Here is a 22971-nt window from a genome sequence, read left to right on the forward strand (position 1 = left end):
TGTAGTTGAATAAAATGAGGGTTTTTTAAATCTGTAGATATTGAAGAATATCAGAGAGTCTCATTCTTTAACCCTTGACCTTGATGTCAGGAATCCTTGAAAGGAATTTCCAAGCTGATTGCAAACCATAATTTGGGTATAGGCATCTAAACTCAGGAAAGTGATTCTGGAAGCCAGAGCTCAACTGTTACTTGATCTTCGGCTAACCTTGGGAACTGGGATTTGTTAGTCTGGGGATTATAAAGTGGAGGCAGGGGAAGGGTTAAAAAGGGATATCATATAGCTTTTGCATATACTGTGAGAAGACACTGTAACTTGGGCAAGTCTGATTGGTGTTAGCACCAATTCACATCAAAAGCTTCTCAAATGTTTCTCTGTCTGGAAGCTTGCTCTGGCATCTCTGTTCCTACACTTTGTTTAACATTACTACCTAGTTAAGTTTCTCGATATGCAGTTGTCTTTCATAGGAAAAGGTGCATGAAGATGCCTTTGCAAGATAGTCTGGTGCTAAGAATTTATTTAGTGCATATAGGTTGAGGTTTTCTCCCTCTGATGTGAGAAGTCTCATAACCACATGTCTCAGTTCATTCATGATTCCATGCTCTAGCAGGCTATAAGCTGTTAATAACGCTTTACTGAGCTGAAAAACTTCTCACTGGTAGGAAACAGGATATCACTACAGGAATGGATGCCTGCTTCCTACTCCACTTGTGTACCTCAACCAATGGCTATCATAGATGTTTTTATTGTTGCTACTGTGGCAAGAATAAGTGCTTAAAATATGCGCTAGTAACTGTTGCGTATATGAAGATGAGATTAAATCAATACTGACATTTGGATTTCACTTTGCACAGATGCCCAACAGCAATGTGTTGCAAGCTTTGAAGGGCTTGGATTTTTTTGAGACCTGATTTAAAAGAATCCCTGATAAGTCTATACCAGAATACTTAAGGGTTTTAGTGGCAGAATTCTCATAATCTCTAAAGAGACACAATTTGCTGAGATATGGTCTTCATTGGTGAGCATTTGCTATGTACTGCAACATCAGGAGAATGATCGTCTTCGTTGTTGAAAGCTCTGTGTGAATACCTGCTAACATCAGGAAACATTCTGATTGTTCTTTCAAACTGAGAGTAGTAGATACATGTTATGTGCATGCCATTAGTTACATCGTGTTGGAAATTTTACCTAGTCTTGTAAAATCTAAAATAGATGCAAGAATGCTATTCTCGTTTAAGTGATGCAATTCATAATACCCTTTTAAGATGGATTAGGTAACCCTATTTAACCCTATCTTCTAGAGGTCTGTAATAACCTTAACATATCTGTCATTCCCATCTGTTTTAATTTAAGGCTGATTATGCTAACATGCCTTAAAACTGGTAACCACCTGACCATTCAATATTGTTTTAAGCAGATACAGCTTACAGTATTTTCAGAATATAAACACAAAGCTCACTATTGTGAAGCAGTTAATTTTATTAGCCTTGTCCTTGTTTAGTCTACATGTAAGCTTGGAAAGCTATTAACCTTTTTCAAGAAGCTTTTCTTGGTTTGGAATTTCCCCTCCCCAAAACCAGCTTTTGCTAACCTGCTACTGTTCTTGTGACTTTCAGTTTTCTGCAAGTGTCCCCTGGGAGATAACTGGGCCTAACTAAAGGGTAAGATGGGAACAGTGAGCTCAGCAGCCATCCTGTCAGACTTGATGCTTCCCAACAAGTAACAGATTTGATTCTTCTTCTTCATTGTGCATGAATGCAATACACATGTTGTGAATGCCTTATGTGGTAATAAAGGCTACTATACAGGTCAGAGAAGAAAGGCCAGCACTGCTGTATTTTAACTTTATACAGTATTTGGCAACAGACTGCAATACTTCTACACTGGAGCATTCTCATTTCAATGTTTTGATATTTTCATTGGAATTGAATTTCTCATCCAAAATAGATAATTTAGAGGGACTGCTGTAGTATTGATGTATGATGCATGTCAAGGAAACACTTCTGCTATTTCAACTACCATTTTTTTTTTGTTAAATGGCTAAGTTAAGGTCTGAGGTGACGGGTTGGACTTGATGATCTTTGAGGTCTCTTCCAGCCTTGGTGATACTGTGTGATACTGGCTGCGCCAGGGGAGGTTTAGGTTAGATGTTAGGAAGAAGTTCTTTACAGAGAGAGTGATTGCCCATTGGAATGGGGGCGGGGAGGTGGTGGAGTCACAATCATTGGAGGTGTTCAGGAGGAGACTTGATGGGGTGCTTGGTGCCATGATTTAGTTGTTTAGGTGGTGTTGGATTGGTTGATGGGTTGGATGTGATGATCTTGAAGGTCTCTTCCAACCTGGTTGTTTATTATTATTGTTGTTGTTGTTGTATTGTATTATATGTATTGCTAACTCTTTTCCATTGTTTGTTTTAGCTCTTGAGTTTTAAAATAAGGTTGGAAGAGCTGAATAATCAGAGAAGTCTCTTGTTCCTGTTGCTTCTATAGCTTGGTTTTGTGTATTAGTGTGTGGATGTGTAACCAAAAGAATCAAAAAGAAACTGCTGGTGCTGCAAAAAGATTTATCATGCTGCTGATCTACATGAGTGTATTTAAGGAATGGAGACAGGGAGACTGCAAACTGCAGACTAATGGCTGAATTGAATCATGATTGTGCAGTGCATTACCGTAATGTAAATGGAAGTTCTGTGGAAATGGACTGCATTAAGTATGCTCTAGGATAACATTGAGTAGGAGTGTGAGGTCTGTCATAATATTGTAGTTAAGAGATATAAAGAGCAAGCAGATATTAGTGCTTTACCTCCATTTATTGCAGGGCAATTTAAAATACAATTCAATGAGCTGAAGCTGAACATCCACAGAAATTTATTTGACCAGGAGCTCTAGAGAGTTTGTTGTTCTTTTTTCTCTCAGTGAATGTCATTACTCTTCAGTCTGTAGCACACATCAGCACAGATAAGTGTAGCATGTGTAAATAACACAGTACTTCCAAACTAAGGCACTGAGACTGCAATTCTTGTTTTGATAGTTTTGTTGTTGCAATGCTGGAAAGCAATGGTAATTGTATTGAAGTGTCTATAAATACAATCTCATACATGGTTAATTAAATCTATTTACATGTGTCACAGCATGAGGCTGTGAGCAGTGAGCATAGATATAATACACAGACTGTGATGGCATGTTCTAAAATGATAGGGATAAATCAGACCTTTGAGCTTTGCTAACTTGCATCATATCACAGTTTCTAAGTCCTGATATGAAATGCAGGAATTAATTGGTTAACTGCTTGCATCCATGATTCTCTGAACCACTAGGTTAATATATCTGTATCCACTTTTAATCAGTTGTGCAAAATTCTCCTTTGTCTTTCCCCCTTTGATCTGTAAAGTAAATATGAAGACCAACAATGTCACTTTATAGGTCTAGTGAATATCAACACAAATTTAAGATCCCAGTATTAAAGGTATTTTTAAAATAATTTATAGAGAGGCTTTGGCTATGTATCCATTAACAAGGAATACAGCTAGATCTGCAGAATAATATATGTGATTCCATGGACCTATTACCCACAGGAAAGGTGGAGGAAATACTTTATAGGATCATGCTAGAACTAGCCTGAGCCAAATATTGAGGGTGTGCTGTACTTCACTGGCCTAGTCCAATGTGGTGTGCCACAGGATCAATGGTATCAGTGTCCCATAGATATATATAAAAACTGGTTTCCTTAGCAACTGTTATTTTGGGGTTTGCCATTTAGAAATTTGTGAAATTAGGATTATAGTTAGACTTTAGATTTGCTTTTAATAATGCACTTGCGTCATTTATATCTTTGTATAGCAAACTAAAGAAACTGTCTTTTCAGGAAAAATATAAGCCAGGATGATGCATTTACCCAGAAAACTGTGTAATTGGTGTTCTTGAGAGATACTTATCACTATTAGCTAACAAACAAAGTTCAGCCTTCAGAGCATGTCAGTCTCAAAGTAATCATAGTTCTGGTAAGAGGGTGGACTTTTTGGATTTTTGTGTGTTTTTCTTGTTTGCCTAGTCCCTCAAAATTATTACTTGGATCTTTATATTTACATATATATATGATATCAGAGACTAAAATCAGTCTTACAATATATGTGAAAACAATAAATTAGAATGCTTGCTAAAAATGGAATACCAGAAAGCCCTTGTGGTAGCTACATTGTCTGAGGCACAACACTAATAGAATGGTCTATAGAAATGAACAAAATAGCTGTTTCATCTGGTAATTTTTCATATTTACTGGGTTTTAGCTGCTTGAATAGCCTACTATCAGATACAGAGTTGCTATTAAATGCCTTACTTGAAAAATGTATAATCTTTAGGTAATTTGTCCTGTTTCTAGTTAGGAGAAAGGATCATGTCGGGAGAGAATGATTAATCCTTAGCTAGAGCAGTGAAGGATCAATTGATGTAATTGAATGCCTCAAAGCTATCACAAATACAGAATCATAGAATCATTATGGTTGGAAAAGACCTCTAAGACTACAAAGTCCAACCATCAACCCAACACTACCATGACCACTAAGCCATGTCCCAAAATGCCATCTGTACAGATTTTTTTAATACCTCCAGGGATGGTGACTCTACCAGTTCTCAGGGCAGCTTGTTCCAATGCCTGATAATGTTGCCTCAATCAAGATGAACCCAAATTTTTATAAAACTTCCATTTTCTTTTTTCTTGTGCTTGTTAGACTTTAAAAAAGTGTTTTTATAGACATATATTTTATGTATACTTACTTGGATATTGGACACACATTCTCTTTCTGTAGAAACGTGATTGCTTGCAAGTGTGACTGGTATGGCATACAAAATATGCCAAGCTATTTTTAGATGAAGGTAGCACTTACAACTGTGCTATAAAAGCTTGAAAACTAGGCCCTGTGTTTCATGGCAACAGACATGGGGAAGCAGAGGTTTGTAGCTCTTGCCAAAACGTCTGTGAAACACACCAAATAGTTCACAAATGTGAATAATATTTATGTAGACCTAAAGTTCTAGTGCTTCTGGGAGTCCTTTCATAAAATCCTGTTTGCATTTGGCACTAGTGACTATGTAGTGCTCTAAGTGTCAAACCAGCATTTTAGATTTTGGGGGAATTAATCCTCAAGATTATTTTATGGAATAAGTATTAGAAATAATGTATGAATATTAATATCACTATCCACTGTACAGATGAAAACTTTGATCCATCATAAAGAATTAAACAATAATCTGGCATCTATAAGAACAAATCTGCTTTAATATTCACAGAATTCTATGCAATGTGCCCTACTTGAGCTGAAACCATGAGGAAGCTTGCCAGTGTTGGTCAGAAAATTATCTGTGTCTAGGGATTCTCAAAATATTTCTTTATTGTTGGATCACTTGCTCTATTGGAGCAGTAGGCAGTGAATGAATGGTGTTCTTGATGAATAGTGCAGGACTTCGTTCAGTTTTCCCATGTGAAAGTTGATGAGGTTATCCTGAGACATAAGTCATGTGGAGAATGATTCTAATGTGACATAAGGTGTTGGCATAACTTGGTGAAAAAGCGAAAGCTGCTGCTTACATGAGAGTTGTGCTGTGGGGAGGAGGGGCAGGCTGAAGGTATGTATTTCCTTGGTATGCACCTCAGTTCTTCGCAACAAGAAAATTCTAACCGATCTCCACTAAAATGAGATGCCTTCTGTGTTAGCTTGCTTTGTTAGCTCAGACTCTTGAGATAAATTAAATAGTCACAATCATTGCAGTATTGCTGAGAAAAGCTAAATTAGACTGAACCTGCATCATATAATTACAATACATTTTATAATTCATTTGCTGTACATTGAATGCAATTACATCTTGTCAAATTAATGGTAAAAGGGCTTTTGTAGTATCCTAATAATCAAATTGTTTATTATTTTACATTTTCCCAAGAATATTTTTTCCTTATACTATGTTCAGGGGTCTATTACCAGTTGCTGTGAAGCATAGGAAGATAAAATAAGTAATAATGTCTTGTCTTCTCTGCCACATTATTAGAGATAACAATATCAAAGTGATACAGTATGGTGTTCATATATATAATAATTAAAAATGCCTACAAATTCAATGATCAATTTGCCTGATGGAGTAAGGAATACATGGTAACCAACTCCCCTAAATGGCTTGTTCAAAGATTCTATAAGATTAAGTTAGATAACAGTTTAGAATTAGAATAGTGCGGTAGAAAAATATAGAGGTCAGTTCCACCTCCAACAACAAATTTTGGATCTAAACCTGTTTAGGATTAAAATCCCACAAAGGACTTTGTTACTTTAAACACCATACTATTTACTCTAATGCCATTATATTTAGTGCTCTGTGCTTAGTCTTACTTCACAGTGTATAAGGGAGACCTTAAGACCTTAGAAGGAGATCTAAAAGTAGATACTACATTAAGCTGCTGCCTGGAACTATTAGTTAAGCATTTGCTAGGATGATAGGAGAGTATCTTGACCTATGACCTAAGGCATACCCCAGAAAAGCTGGTTTACAATTGTAAGAAGTAAGGTGGAGGGGATGATTTCTTCTGAAGACCTAATAGAAATGTTTTTGTTTCAAATAAACAAGCTTGGCATCCTGCCAATGTGTTAGTGATGTAAACACATCCCGAACCTCACCTGAAACTGATTAGGATCTTTTGACCAGAAATGTTGAAATATACAAATAACTGAAGCTGAAGGGTATCAGTGAACATGTGCACAAATACTGTCCATTAATATGTCTGTACTGGATTATAAAACTTCATATTTTAAACAGTTCTCAGTAGCTCAGGTTTGGGTTTAAAAAATAAAAACAACAAAAACCCCAAACCACCCACAAGCAAACAAAACCAAAACCAAACCAAAAGAACAAAAACCCCACACAAAACCAAACAACAAAACCCCAAGCACTATTTTTTAGAATTCAGGCTTTTTCATAGCTGTTGCTCACAGATTTTTGATCTCTCTTAAAATTTCATGCTTGCTGTTTTAAATTAGGGTTGTCATAACTGCTGTAATTTCCTCTGGCTATTTCACTTTAAAAGACCAGACAGAAATGATGTTTTGCAGGCTCTTATTAAATGAGAGAGGGCATATTAGAAAGCTGAGGCTGAAAAGAATTTACTGCTTTCAGTGCACTGAGAATTGTTGGATTCAGATTACTTTAAGTAGCGATGTAATATGTTGCAAAGGTGGAGTGCTAATGAATACATGGATTCCAGGACAGAAGATACTGTGTGTTGCAGTAAACTGATATTCTCCAGCTTCCATTAAATGATTCCCCTGAAAAGACCTGAGCTAGCATCAGAAATGGTGGGAACTGGCTTGCATTCACAGTTTTGTTCTTGTCTATTCATATTTTGTGAAAGGGATGGATTGAGAGAAACTCTTTTGTATGTGGTGTAATGGTTTACCCAGAAGGTATGAAAACATGAATAAAGATTTATTGAATTGAGTTGAATGAATGAAAATACACATGCCTTTCAGACTGATGGTAATAAGCATCTTTTAGCTTATGTTGGTGTTCAGATAAACTCAAACTGACCTAACTTCATACAAGCTACCACAGGACTAGAAGCACTTAAACAGATTTTATACTGTACTTCTGATAGACCACTTAGTTTTATTAAGACAATCAGGTTGCATCCAATCCCTGAATGCAGGTCCTCCGAGAACCAGTTTATTTTGCTCTGAATATTTCTAATGATGCTTTTCTGCACAGCCTTTTCAATGCAGTTTTTAAGGCAAGCCATTAAATTATTTCAATAGTAAGAAGAATTCACTTACAACAATAGAACTATTGCTATGATTCTTTCAAACAGAATTAACAATTGGCATTTTATAGTCAAAACCTGGATGTGCAGACAATCATATGGGTTTCATTTTGGTGCTGAGACTTTTATGATCAACTATTTTGGCTATTATTGGAATGTGCAACAGATTAGATGTCTGTCCCTTAACCATGCTTAGGTTTTTTTACATGAAAGACCAGCTAAAACCATTCAAATGGTGCTACACCAGTTCCTTATGCTAATTACCAGTTTTCTGTGATACTTGAACTGTATATTGACTGGTCAAAGCCAAAATTATTTGTGAGATGGAATAATTTCCATGTTCTCCTAATCCTGGGGTTGAAAAGGGAAAAGAAAGCACTAGAAACCTGACATTTTCTGAAGAGAAAAATCACCTTTAAATTGAATTCTAAGCTTATTTGATTTCTAAAACTAACAGTATTGAGTGATCATAGAATCATTCAGATTATAAAAGACCTTTAAGATCATCAAGTCCAACTGTGAACCTAGGACTGCCAAGTCCACCACTTAGCCATGACCCTATATATCTTTTAAATACTTTCAGGGAAAGTGACTCAACCACTTCCCTAGGCAGCTTGTTCCAGTGCTTGAAAACCCTTTCAGTGAAAAAATTATTCCTAAATTCCAGTTTAAACTTCTGATGTCACAGTTTGAAGCCATTTCATTGTGTTCTATCACTCCTTCCTTGGGAGAAGGCACTAACCTTCACCTCGCTGCAACCTTCTTCCAGGTAGTCATAGAGAATGATAAATTCTCTCCTCAGCCTCCTTTGTGGCTTTATCTCTAAAGCTGACTGTTCTCAGAGCAAAAAGCAACAGAGCATATTTTGATACAAGATACAATATTATGACTCTTTACAGAGTGTTGACATTGGGGATGTGACCAAGAAAGCCATGATTATAAGTCAGATCTCCGTTTCAAATTTTGTGGTGAAATTAACATAATTTTGATTTTCTTCATAAATATGAAGGTTCTTAAAGGAGTTGATTTTTTAAAAACCTCCTGAGAGTACTGCCATCCATGCTGAGGGGTCTTTTCCCTGCAAAGAGCATAAGAAGTACATGTAAATACAGTTTCTACTTTTATACTTTTTATACTTTTCTACTTCAAAGGTGTGTGTGCCTTCTTAATCACAGAATCATAGAATACACTGCATTGGAAGGGACCTCTAGAGGTCATCTAGTCCAACTCCCCTGCAGTAAGCAGGGCCATCCCCAACTATATCAGGTTGCTCAGAGGTCTATCAAGCTTGACCTTGAATGACTCCAGGGATGGGACCTCCACCACCTCCCTGGGAAACTTGGTTTTAGTGATAGTTGTGTTTCTGTGAGCTTGCATGCTGTTTTGTGTAGCACTTCTCATTCCAAAAACTATTTCTGAATTGGATAACTGCAGTTGCTCATCCTCATGTGTTAGTTCACCTCTAGCATAAAAGTGGATGCAAAACAAGTATTTTTCTCATGTTCTGTTTATTGCACAGTTCCTGCAATGACTCTTAACATTTTAGAAATTGTCCAGAATTTCATTTTGTGTTGATAATCATGTCAGCTTTTTACTGTAACTCAATCTGCTTCTTTCAAAAAGATTGGATTCTGACTTGCTGTTTAGTTTAAAATACTTATTCAAATGAGTTTAATTAATATCAGCATAGCAGGATGCATTAGTAGCTGGGCTATTAGGGTACAGTTTCTTTATCCTAAAGGATGAAGCTGAAAGAATAATTTGCCAGCTTCAGTTAAATTGTTTCTTATATACATAGGCAGTGAACTTGGCAGCTGTTATAATCAATGGGTCAAACTATGTTCTTGGTTATGTTGACCCAGCTGTGTACTGTTACAGCTTGTGTGCAGATTTGAAGGAAGAAAATAATCCTATTACACACAGCTTATAGAAACAGTTCACTTCAAGCAAGATGGCTAATTTGCCAGTGCATGCTTCTTCACAAGGTAGAACACAGATATTGGGGTGGCTAGAAGGAACAGGCCTTACAAAATGAGAACTGCTGCTGAGGGACATAGATGTCTGGTATGACTACCATTGCTAATTCTCTGGATTTTTCTTCTGAGCAGGTAGCTGGTGATGAAGCATATGGTAATTGTTTTTGTTTTCACTGTACTTGAGGAATTGTTTTGCTTAGTGAGTTAAGAGCAGTGACTAGTTTAATGAAAGTAGCTCCTGAATAAAAACACATTAAGGAAGCAGTCATTGCAGTCTAGGCCAGTTCACCAAATGTTGCTGCAGGGATTTGGTACAAAGAGCCTTTTGGAGTCTGAAAAGAAAACAGGATCGCTAAGGCTAATAAAAATATTTCAGCCTAGGCAAGGATTTTCATTTGAAAGGATGGCTGGTTAACCAGTTAGTTTGATGTATTTGCCCTTCCTGCATTTGAATACTGAATCAAGTGAGGACAGATACATAAAAACAGCACTGTAGTGTGCTAGTAAAGTTACTTCATGGTCTAATTCAGTTGTGATAACACCTTTCTGTAGTACTTCTATGTAACTTTACAGTGTGTTCCTGTGTTATTTTTTATTCTCATGCAGCAAAATCTGAAGTTCATAGATCCAAAAAGAATCTAAATGATAATAACTTTGTAAGAATGGACTTAATGTATCATTAATTTGCTGGTTTGTATTTTCTACAATTATAAGAAAACAATGGATTGCAATAATAGGTGGTTCACAAAGATACTTTACAATAAAATAGCAGTATAAAATGTCATATCGTGTTATAAACAATATTGTCTCTACCTAATAACAGCACATGTGCATGAAGACTGCCTTTCTTCCTTACCCTTAACTCTCATTCACTTTGTTGCATGCAATATACTCAAATCACTGTTGTGTAGGTAATACAAACACAGAATGAGATTCACAATTTTAATAGGAAAAGAACTCTGAAATCTTCAGTGGGTGGCATTTTTACCTCCAAAGTGTTGGGGAGTTTGGTTGGTTTGGGTCTGGGTTTTTTTGATAGTGGTGGGGATTTTTGTGTGTGTGTGAGTGTCAGAACTGGACCCAGTATTCCAGACATTGTCTGACCAATGTTGAGGGGAAGGATCATCTCTCTTTAGCCTACTAACAATGTTCTTCCTAATGCAATCAGGGATGTTGTTGGCCTTATTTGAAAGAATGACTTGCTGGTTTGTGTTCAGATGTTTTCCACTGGGATCACAAGGTGACTGTCTAAAGAGCTGCTTTCAATCTGGTTGGTCCATAGTGTGCACGAAAGAAAGTGGTCCTTCCCAGGTATGGGACCTTACACTTCCCTGTGAACCCCATTTGCTGTTGTAAATGCTACAAAGAAAAAGAAAACAAAGAGCAAATGCTCTTTTCTCTGAGCACTCAACCTCTACTGTATTGCAGTATTGTACCATTTGCTTAATGATTATTTCAAATTTGTACCTGGTTTACTAACTATATAGAGAGTTTACTCACTGAACATTTAACTAAAATTGAAATGGATTGAGGAAAGTGACTTGCAGATGAAATAGACATGGTTTTGGTTTTGGGTTTGGGTTTGGGTTTTTCTTCAAGCTAAGGATCTATGGTATGGATAATTAATAAACACTGAGCTGATTCTAACCTGATAAAATTATTTTAGAAGGATAGTTCCCAAGGAGAAATTTTTGCATGTTGTTGCTGTCTTGATCCAAAAAAGCTCACACATCTTGACATTTGTGCTACAAAGTGCCTTCATCAAGTTTTGTGATTAATGAGGAATGATGCTTTGAAGGATGGGACAGTACTGTTCAAGTTAATATTTATGAGGAGCTATAATTGGTCAATATAACAAAGACAGGAGAAGAGTATTAAATGCATCACTAAGTGGAAAATGCACAGGAATGTAGAACAATTGATTAAAGTACTCATATATGAATTCTTCAGAAATAATTGCATTAAGCATGACTCCTGTTCTTTTTATCATGCCTTATGTTTGACTACCCTGAATTTCAATTAATTGCTTTCAGGCTAGTTGCATTAAAAGCTTTGACTTTGACTCCAGTTTTCTTTCTAAAGAGCTATTTCTTTGTATTTACTAAACTTTGCAAAGTTACACTTTGTTCTTTATCGTAAGTCAAACATCTCTGCTTCTGGCACTGTGTAGCTCTTTCATTCCAGCCTGAACACTCTGTGTATTCCATTCTGTACCTCTCTCCTTCCATTTATTTAAATAAATGGGAGAACTTTCTTTTCATCTGTGGTTTCTATACAGCTATAACACTCCCTTTGGCTTTCAAAATTAACTTTACAAGGCAAAATTCTGAACCGTCAGTTCTTTGGCCATCCACTCTAATTTGCTCTTAGTCCTAAAATCTCTGGAAAAGCAACATGAAAACTGTACTTTTGGTACTTGAGTAAAATGTTTGCTCACTGTTCTTTTTGATGGTGCTGGTTTGAGTTTCGTAAACTGTATAGGTCACACCAACAGTGTTTTCAAGATAGTATCTGTGGTCAGCATGGGAACCTGAATTTCTGCTTATTTCTGTGATGGTGAAGGCCTTCTAAACTTAATTTCATGTAAAAATATATCTGCAGCTTCTGAAAAACATGTTTAAAACCCCCAAATTTTATCCAGGTAAAGCCAGTAACACTTCTCGTGTGTACACTGCTGAAATAGTCTCCCAACTGCAGCACAACTACACCTTATGTCGTATGCGGATCTATAGCTGAATAGAATGATGAAAATTCACATAGCAGAATAGCAGAGTGATTCACAGCATCAAAAATTGTGGAGTAGTTTCTGAAAAGCTAGGAAAGTGAACTTTGATCTGTAACTATTTTAAGTGCTTGAACACATAGACTACTATTCTTATCTAATCATTCTTCAGGTGATTTTCCAAGGTCAGTCACAAACTATTTCTTATAGCCCTTAAACTAGAATAGACAGATTCTAGAAAAGAGATAATGTAAAGTATAGTGGGAAGTCTTTTGTCTCAGACATATGGCACAGCCTTATGTGTGAATTGACTGTGTCTTGATGGGGGCTGATATTTGTTAGTGGTTCAGCTTTTAAATAATCCTGGAAATTAATGGGGCCCAGAGCACTGTTGCAAAAATTATTCAAATGGACTGTGCAAAGTATAACAAATATGTGACAAATATTGCCCATATAAGTCACTACACAAAACTTGGCAGAAGTGTTGATCTGCTTGAGGGTAAGGAGGCTCTACAGAGGGATCTAAGCAGGATGGATCAGTGGGCTGTAGCCAGTGGTATGAGGATCTAAAAGGCCAGGTGCCAGGTCCTATGCTTGGGTCACGACAACCTCATACAATGCTATAGACTTGGCAGAGAGTGGCTAGAAAGCTGCCGGGCAGAGAAAGACCTGGTGGAGTCGATCAGCAGTCAGGTGAGCAGTGTTCCTGGTTGGTCAAGAAGGTCAACAGCATCCTGGCCTCTATCAGGAGTAGCGCAGCCAGCAGGACTAGGGATTGTCCCCCTATGCTCAGCACTGAAGAGGCCACACTTCAAATACTGTGTTCAATTTTTTATCCCTTCACAAGAAGAAGGACATTGACATACTGAAGTGTGTCCAGAGAAGGGCAATTAAGTTGATGAAGCATTTGGAGAGCAAGTCTTATGAGGAGCAACTGAGGGAACCGGGGTTGTTTAGTCTCAAGAAGACAAGACTGAGGGGAGACCTTATTGATCTCCACAATTACCTGAAAGGAGGTTTTAGTGAGTCTGGTGTCAGTCTCTTCTCCCAAGTAACAAGTGATAGGGCAAGAGGAAATACCCTCAAGGGAAACCAGGGGAGGCTTAGGCTGGATATTTAAAAATATGGTTGTTTTTTTTTTTTTTACTAGAAGGGTTATCAAGCATAAGCACAGGCCACCAGGAATGTGGTTGAGTCATTGTCCTTGGAGGTATTTAAAAAACTTGTAGATGTGGCACTTAGGACCATGGTTTACCAGTGGACTTGGCAGTGCTAGGTTAACAGTTGGACCTGATGATTTTAGAGGTCTTTCAACCTAAACCATTCTATGCTTCTATATATGTACCAAAATAATAAGAACATACCCTACAGTGGGCTACTCAGAAATGCAAATAGCAAATTCTCTACCCTGAGGAAAGTGTTAAGTCATGTTTAAATGCCTTTACTAGCAGTTGTGGATCGGTTGCTTATGCAGAAGGTGCTGGTATGTGAAACCTGCAGTAAACTAAAGAACAGACTAAATGATGATGGTTTTGTTTAAATATACACAGTCTCTCCACAGCAACAATTCTTGGTTTATATCACATGTGTAATGGTATAATACACACATTCAGTGAATGGAAGATTAAATTCTCCTTTATAAATACTTCAGCAGCAAGCACCTCTGTTTCCTTTCTTCTGACACAGAATTGTAAGTGGAACAGTCAGCCATGCTGTGAGGTATCTTAATCTTAATTTTTCCTGGGCAGTTAGTGGAAATGTAACCTTATGTGTCAAATATAATGAAGCTTGAGGGCTGTAGTCTGCAAAAGTATGATTCCATTTACTTTTGTGTAAAATCCATAACTGGAGGAAACCATTCTGGTATCAGCAGCAATGGGTTTGGTTACCTAATGAATTTTATCAGACAAGTACTTAACATGCATATATTTAATTGCTTTTTCTGTCATCTTCTGGATGTACAGTCTGTTGGACATAATGTGCTATACAGCTTGGAGAGCTTATATAAAGGTACATCGATCCTTAAGATACCTTCCATGTGAACAGCTCAGAGGATAAAATTATTATTCCTCTCTGGACTTTAAATGTTGAATTAAAAATTGTATGTAGTGCTGTCTAATCAATTTTTTTTTCATAAATGCTTTGGTATCCTCATGCTGCTTCTTCTAACATGTTGCAGTTCAGAATTGTGGTCTTGTGATATTAGAATCCATAACTTCAGAGCTATCTTGACTGTATGTCATTGACAAGGTCGGCTAAATTTTGTCTACCGTAATTGTTTCAAGATATGCAGGGAAGGCGCCCTTGATTTTATTTTTTTTTTTAACTGCATTTTCTGCTGGATGTTTATACATCAGTCTGGATCTTGAGATTTTGTGTTCTTCACACTATTTGGAAATGTACTGATTTCTTTGACTTATCAATAGTGCTACTTCAGAAATGCCACGCTGTTATGACCATTGTTCAAATTGTATTGCAGCTTTTCTAGTTCAGTGCCTCTCAGTCCAAGAATACTGAATACTTAAGACTACACCCTGAAGAAGGTTGTAGTTGTTTTCTTGAAATTATGATTTGTCTATTCAAGCATTGCTGGTTTTTACACTGCTACAAAGAATCACTTGCCAAACCTCTTGGTCACAGACTTTTTGTGGGGAATAAACTCTATTTTTATTCATTCAAGTTCTGTCTGCTTTATACAGATCAATATGATTATCTACACAAAGAGAGAAAGAGCCTTTCTCCTTCAGTTGTTTACTCCAGAGAGCCAATAATAGCATTTGCTGTGTCCTTGTTTTATCTAGGCCTTTGGAAAGACAGCCTTTCATTATCAGGTAACGTCAGTGAGGGAAGGCAGCAGGGTGAATAAAACAAGGCAGATCTTTAAGGCCAAATAAACAGTAAGACTTGGAACAACTTGATTTCTAGGCATGTACAAAAGTCAGTTCTACAGTATGTGCTAGAACAGATACTTATCTGTCAAAGAACCGTATATTGTTTTCTAGGGAGAGCTACCCAATGGAGAGTACCAAGGGCAGAAGCATGCTTGCTTGCTTCCCTGCAGTTCTCAGTGGGGACAAATTCAAGGCTTATTACTCTGAGGGTTTTCTGGCAGTGAGCATCTACCTATACACAGTTAAATAATGTATATTTTCCTTATGTGTAGCAGCATGATAAAATATCAGGAAATGAAAGAACTGGAATCAGCCTCCCATGCCATGGATTTTAGTCCAGTATTTCATCTAACAGAATAATAATTGACTTTCACTGCAAGGCACGTGTGCCTTTCTGTGTTCCTTAGAGTGGTCTTTCACAATTGCATGCATCAGCAAAGGAACATGAGCAAGAGCACTTACCTGGGAGGGGCACTCCAGGTTTCATTCTGCTTCTGTGTAAATGTGGTAGCCTTTAATCTCTGGTAAATGAGCATACTAAGTAGGTGCCTCCCATAGCCAGTGCCTAATTATTGATCTGTTCTATAAGAGGCTGACACCTCAAAAGGCAGTGCTATTGTGCTGCCCTTTGGGCTTCAGCTAACCGTGCTACAAGTGTTTCAGATCATGCTGTCTCTAGCCCCATGGGTAATAAACAGAAATACTTAGTTACTGATTCCTGACTGAAATCCACTGTGAAGTAAGTGAGATGTTCAATTGCCAAGATTTCTGATCATTTCCCAAACCATATTAGGTGCCTGTGACTTTTTAACTGGCAAAACCTAATATTATTAGATAATTTATGCTCTTTGAGGCTCAGATGACAGGTAAGGATGACAGTTTGGGTCACAAATTTTGCCCACACTTTGTTCTGAGTCAAGCCTTGTCATATGCATCCTGTGCCCCAAGTACTAGTACAGCTAGCAAGCAAGTTTGCTTCAGTATTACATATCATTTCAAACTGTACAAACTATTAAAAGAGTAAGAAATTCAGTCTAGAACAAGAGCTGACCATAGGAAGAGTGATAAGAGACCTGGGCAGGATGGAGAACTGGGCAGGGGAGAAAGCAGTTGAAGTTCAACAAAGGGAAATGCAAAGTCCTGCAATGATGGAGGAATAACCTCATGGACACACTGGGGGCCAAATAGCTCAAGAGCATCTCTACAGAACTACCTTAGTGTACTGGTGGTCAGCAAGCTGACCATGAGCCACCACAAGTGCAGTCACAGCTAACAGCATCCTTGGCTGCATTAGAAAGAAAAAGGGAGGTGATCCTTCCACTCAGTAGTGGAAGTCACACATGGAGTATTGGGTCCAGTTCTGGGCTCCTTAGTTGCATGAAAGGTATGGACTTGCTCAAATTAGTGCATGAAGATTAAGAAACTGGAGCACTTTCCATGTAAGGAGAGGCTGAGAGAGTTGACACTGTTTAGTCAGGAGAAGGTAATGTTCATGTTAGGGGATCTTACCAATATGTGTAAACAATTAGTAAAGAATTTTCCTGGTAATTCTTGTGAACAGGTCAAGAACAAGGGGACACAGTCTCAAGCTGTGCCAGGGGAGGTTTAGACTCGAGGTGAGGAAAAAGTTCTTCACCGAGCGAGTCGTTCATCATTGGAATGTGCTGCCCAGGGAGGTGGTGGAGTCACCGTCCCTGGAGGTGTTCAAGAGGAGATTGGACGTGGCGCTTGGTGCCATGGTCTAGTTGTGGGGTCTGTTGGGACAGGTTGGACTTGATGATCCTTGGGGTCTCTTCCAACCTTGGTTATACTGTGATACTGTGAAGATTCAACAGGCACAAGCTGCTGCGTTTGAAATGCTGTCTGAACACAAGAAAATTGATTTAATGAGAATTATTAAACACAGAGAGGCTGCAAATCTCCACTCTTGTAGCTGGTAGACCCAACCAGACATAGTCCTGAGCAACCAGCTGTAGCTGACCCTCCTTAAGGAGGTTGTTCTTATTGAGCTCTAGGAGTCCCTTCCATTCTCAATTCTGTGTGATTTCATGAAATACAGAATTACAGAAATCTTCAGAGTCAAAGAAAGAGCAGAAGAGAGGAATGTAGTGTGTCAGAGAAATTCAATTGCTGCTTGTAGTCGCTCCTGTATTTGCTCTTGCTTAAAATCTTAGTTGTGCTAGAAACAAAATGAATAAAGACGATATGGCAATAAAGCAAACACTGCAATATCTTCATGTGGGGATGAACTGCATGGTAATGTTTGCCCAAAAAAATACAGCACATGTTCTTTCAGATACTGATTTTATTATTATTATTTTCCTCTGGGCAAACAACATAATTAAATATCAGGAATAACAGCTTTAAAACTGGTAAGCACAAAACATCATTGTACCTACAATGCTCTCAAGCACTGCAGGACAATTTCTAAACCAACTTTGCATATTAGGTTGGAATTTTACAAATTAAGGATATCAAAGAATCCTTAAACCTTAGGGGGTGCAATGTACTTTCTAAATTGCAGTAACGTATACTCCAGGATACTTTTTTCCAGCTCAAAGAAGCTGTAGACTTACTGGAGGGAATATTCAACAGTAAAACGGTTACACAAGAAATTAAATTAGTTAAATCACTCCTCGGTTTCTAATCCTTTGAGCTCTCATTTTCAAATCATGTAATCTTACTTTTTCTAGCTATTTTGTTGCATATGAATTTCAAGCAGTTGATAGCTGTGTTGCCTCATTTCTAAAGGCAATGCTGGAATGTATTTCCTTACACATCAAACTTTACAGTGTGGTACTACTATGCATTTTTGACAATATAATTGATGTATCATGCTAGTACTTCATCTAAATTACATTACAAGCCTCTTGGGGATGGCCCAGATAATTTTTTTTTTGTACCATAACAAGCATGTTCTCGATACTCAGTAGTCTATATAGATTCAGAGTTAAATAATCGTCAAGGATTTGTAATGTAAACAGGCAGGAAAAAGTATGTTCAAGCTTGATTTTTTTTTTAGAGCACTTGTGAGAAGGATGCTAAGTTGAAGAATTTATATGCAGTGATAGTCAGCCAACTTTAAATCATTCATTTTAGTGTATCTTGAGACAAATTTCAGATCCAGTTACACTGGTTCTGTGAATGCATATAAATAATTTGAATTTAGCTTCTGTGTAGCAAATTTGCTCAACGCAGCAACATGCACTCTTCTAAAATGAGAAGATGCAGGCCTTAATTTTACAAAGTACAGTTTTAAACATAGTTTGATATAGACTTCTGCAAGGTGACTCTGCTAGTTAACCTCAGAAATATTTTTGTTTGGACGCTAACAGCAAGAAACCTAGCCTGTCATAGTGAAATATTCCCACTCTTCCCACAAAAGGCTAGTGAAATACTGTGACCATAGCTATTTCTTTTGAGTGTGTGAAAGCATGCTTACAGAGGAGCATTAACCTACTAAGTCAAGTTATATTTGTCTTCGAGTCAGACAAAAAATTAATTACAAAACTTGCCTAAGCAAGCCTGATTAAACCAGAACCAAAATTATTTTTGTTTAAAGAAACTACAGTATCTGAATGACTGGACCAAATTTTAGCCAACATTTGTAACCTTGCCACTTAGAATAGTTTTCAAAGCTGTTAGTATTCCTCAAATACACTAAACCATCAGAATCTCAGCCTAAAGCAACCATTTAATTATAGGAAAAGACTGATAGGGACAAGAGAATGAATTCCATTCTCCAAAACAGGGGTGGAATTCTGCCTGGGATTTTACATCTTTGCATTGTACAAAATATGTACAAAATACATAGTATTTACATAGAATAGAACAAACCAGGTTGGAAGAGACCTTCAAGATAGTTGTGTCCAACCCATCAACCAATCCAACCCACCTAAACAACTAACCCGTGGCACCAAGCACCCCATCAAGTCTCCTCCTGAACACCTCCAATGACGGCGACTCCACCACCTCCCTAGGCAGCCCATTCCAATGGGCAATCACTCTCTCTGTAAAGAACTTCTTCCTAACATCCAACCTAAACCTCCCTTGCATGTACATCTTGCCTTGCTGCTTATTTATTTCCCTTCTTCCTTGGAGACTCTTCTGTATGCATTTTTAAATACAAATGAGATGTGCACCCATGTTGCACATGAGAAAGTGACACAAATGGTATGAGCTGTTTTAGAACACCTTACACTTCTAGAAGTGGGACATTATTATGTTTAAGATATTCAGCAAAGTTTTCACTGAAGTCTTTCAGGAATTATTTTTTCCCCCCTTGTACTGGTAATGGGAATCAGCCTAATTACCAAAGACATGTCACTTCCCTCCTTCTCTGGTCAAGTATGGAACATTTTTATGAATTCTGCTTTAAATCTAAAACATTCCTGGCTACTGGATATTGACTTGCTGAGCAGTTCTCTGCCACTATGCTTTTACAGTAAGTTGTAATCACAGTTTACATCATTCGGGAAAAGCAAATGATTCTGTGGTTTTGTTGTTTGGGGTTTTCTTCACTTAGAAATTGCTGGTACTCCTTTCTTCATGACATATTTCTGTAGGCAAGCTTCTGGAGATGCATTATTTCTGGTGCGGTCAATCTGTAGTTTGACTATTCTTATCAGTTGTGTTTTTGGTTATAGATTAGTGTGTCTTTACCTAATTAAGTTGTTCCTTCACTGAGTCAAACCTGTAGGGGACTGACTTCACACTCATTTTCCAAGAAAGATAGCCTACTTTATGCAAATTTTATGTTTAAAAGAATAAGCATTTCTTAGTTCCCCAAAGATGAAGTATTTCAATTCTGCCTACGCAATCAGTAATTCCTGTGTGGGTTCTGAGGCTTCTGTAATAGCTAGGAAGGAAATGCTGATGCATGAAACAGGGAGGGACATAAGTACTCTTGTGCTTTGCAGGTTTGTTTTTTTCTATCACCACTTTCTTCTCTTGGGCAGGCATCTCCTAATGTATAAGGCCTGATTATATTGCTTGGTTGTAATAACTTTAAGGATATAAAAGCCAAATTTGATGCAGCTGTGATAATTCTTGTGTAATATTTAAATAAAATGCAAATCTACTCAGCTGTTTAGGAATTAACAGAAATGGTGTTTTCTGCACTGATCACCCCAAGGAATATAGTGAGAGACTGAAAAACTTGTTAATACAAAGTGTGTTCATTCCAGGAAAGTGCTGCCTCTAGTTCATAAAGCCCAAGGCCTTTGTGAGCATGTACTGTGCTTTAAAAATGTAATTATCAAATGTTGTTTCTATTGGAGTATGGCTGAAATGATTCCCAAGTGAGGCAGCTTGTGCCCTTGTGCTTACTCATATTCCAGTACAGATTGTATACAGGCTATTGTACATAGCTGCACAAGGATACAGGAGAACACTGCCTGTACAACCTCTTGACAGTCTGTGAGTAGGCAGGCGCTTGCTCCGACCTTGATTGTACTTCCCCTGAGGTGCATTTTAACAGTTAGTTGTCTGAAGTAGTAGCTCTGTTTCCATAGTTTGTAGAATCTTTCTTTTCTACTCTTCATGCTTAGTGTAGCTAACTGGAATTCCTGATAGTGACGAGCATATTCTTCACACACACACACACACACACACACACACACACACACACTCAAAAAAAATTGATTTTCCTTTCTTCAGTTCATTAATCACTTATATGTCAACTCGGTGTTTTCAGCTACAAACTCAAAAGCTCTAAAGCTTCTGTAGCAAGCAGTACTTTTTGAGAGCATATCTACCTTATCAATATGCTCAAGAACATGATTTCTTAATAAAAAAATAAAGATTTAAAGTAATAAGCTTTTATGGGTAATAGAGGCTTTAATCACTAATCCTGGAAACAGATATTTGTCAATTCTTTGGATCAAGTGTGTAGTTTATAATAATCATCACTAGAAGTTTAGTAAGTATGAGCAGTTGAATACAGGGATAGTTTAATCCATGTTCTATGTACAAAGCAGAGGCAGGTGGAAACAATGGTTGATTATTTGTACACACAGCTAATCATAGCTTTCTGTTAGTTTTTGCAGCTTAAATTGTTGTTTCTGTTTATGGATATATATCAGAATAAATAGAAAGGGTGGAGATAGTTCATCTCCATACACTTGAGCAAGTGTTTAAATTCAAATATTGCCACCACTGCGAGTTAATTTTCACATAGGGCTCAACTGTATCCAGTTATAATAGCTGAATAACAGCAGAAAGGGGAGAAGAGACAGAATCCCTATGGTTGGAAAAGACTTCTAAGATCAAGTCCTATCATTATCTAACTCTACGAAGGCCACTACTATGACACATCCTTGAGCCCATACCTAGATGGCTTTTAAATACACCCAGGGATGGTGATTCAACCACTTCCCTGGGCAGACCTTTTCAGTATAGAAGTTTTTCCTAATGTCTAACCTAAACCTCCCCTGGGATAACTTGATGCCATTTGCTCATCCTATCAGTTGTAACTTGTGAGAAGAGACCCAACACCCACCTCTCTATAACCTCCTTTCAGGTAGTCATAGGCAGCAATAAGGTCTCACCTCAGCTTCCTCAGCCGCCTTTTCTTCAGGTTAAACAACCCCAGACTCCTCAAATACTCCCCATAAGACTTCTCAAGACCCTTCACCAACTTCATTGCCCTTCTCTGGACCTTCTCCAACACCTCAACATCTCCATTATACTGCAGCACCCAAAACTGAACACAGTACTCAAGGTTTGGCCTCATCAGTGCTGAGTACAATGGGACAATTACCTATTTAGTTCTGCTGGCCACAGTATTCCTGATGCAGGTCAGGATACTACTGTTGGGTCTTAAGTGAATTCCCTGGATCCTTCTCATACACAGATCACAAGCTGAAGTCATCTTTCTGATACTTCTGGTAGGGATTCCTCAGAGAACACCTATTTCCAGGTTGGCTGTCACTCTGCCTTGTACTTACCATAGGAACTGTGTAATGTGTAATTTATGTGTCATTTTAGATCATTAAGCTGTTGAGTGAAAGCATCTAGTGTCACGTATTTCAGCTCAATCTAGCATTTGTCACAAACTTCTGATGAATCCCAGGTTTTGCTTTTAAAGAATGACAGGCACAGTACAAGCTAAAGAATGCTACTTATAGCATCAGTGGGATAAGTTTATCACTAGCCTAAGCAAGTAAAACTCACTGAGAGTGCATCTGATTAGTTTAAGCTCAGACTATGCCAGTATAATAACAGAGCTTATTAATAAATGTTTAGTGATTTACAGTATCTAATCTGTTTTCTCTCCAGACAAAGGGACAGTGGCAATTGGTAGCAAGAATATCAGGATCCCTGAGGGTAAGGAATATCTCTGGTGTCAAGTACCCTGTAAACTCTGGTTTAAGGTGCCTTGCCTAGCCTATATATTTTATAAGCTATGTGAACAACCAACTGACTCTAGAACATTAGGATCCTTTTGAAATTTCCAGGTATTGGCTTGGGTCTTGCAGATGGGAAGAGAAATAGCAAGGAAAAAGTATTGCTGAAGTTCAAAAGAAATCCATTGCTCTTCAGTCATTCTAAAGTTCTGTAGTGCCTCAAGCTCCCTCAGTAAAAACCC

Source organism: Dryobates pubescens, chromosome 1 (assembly GCF_014839835.1).
Source record: "Dryobates pubescens isolate bDryPub1 chromosome 1, bDryPub1.pri, whole genome shotgun sequence".
Classification (NCBI taxonomy): domain Eukaryota; kingdom Metazoa; phylum Chordata; class Aves; order Piciformes; family Picidae; genus Dryobates; species Dryobates pubescens.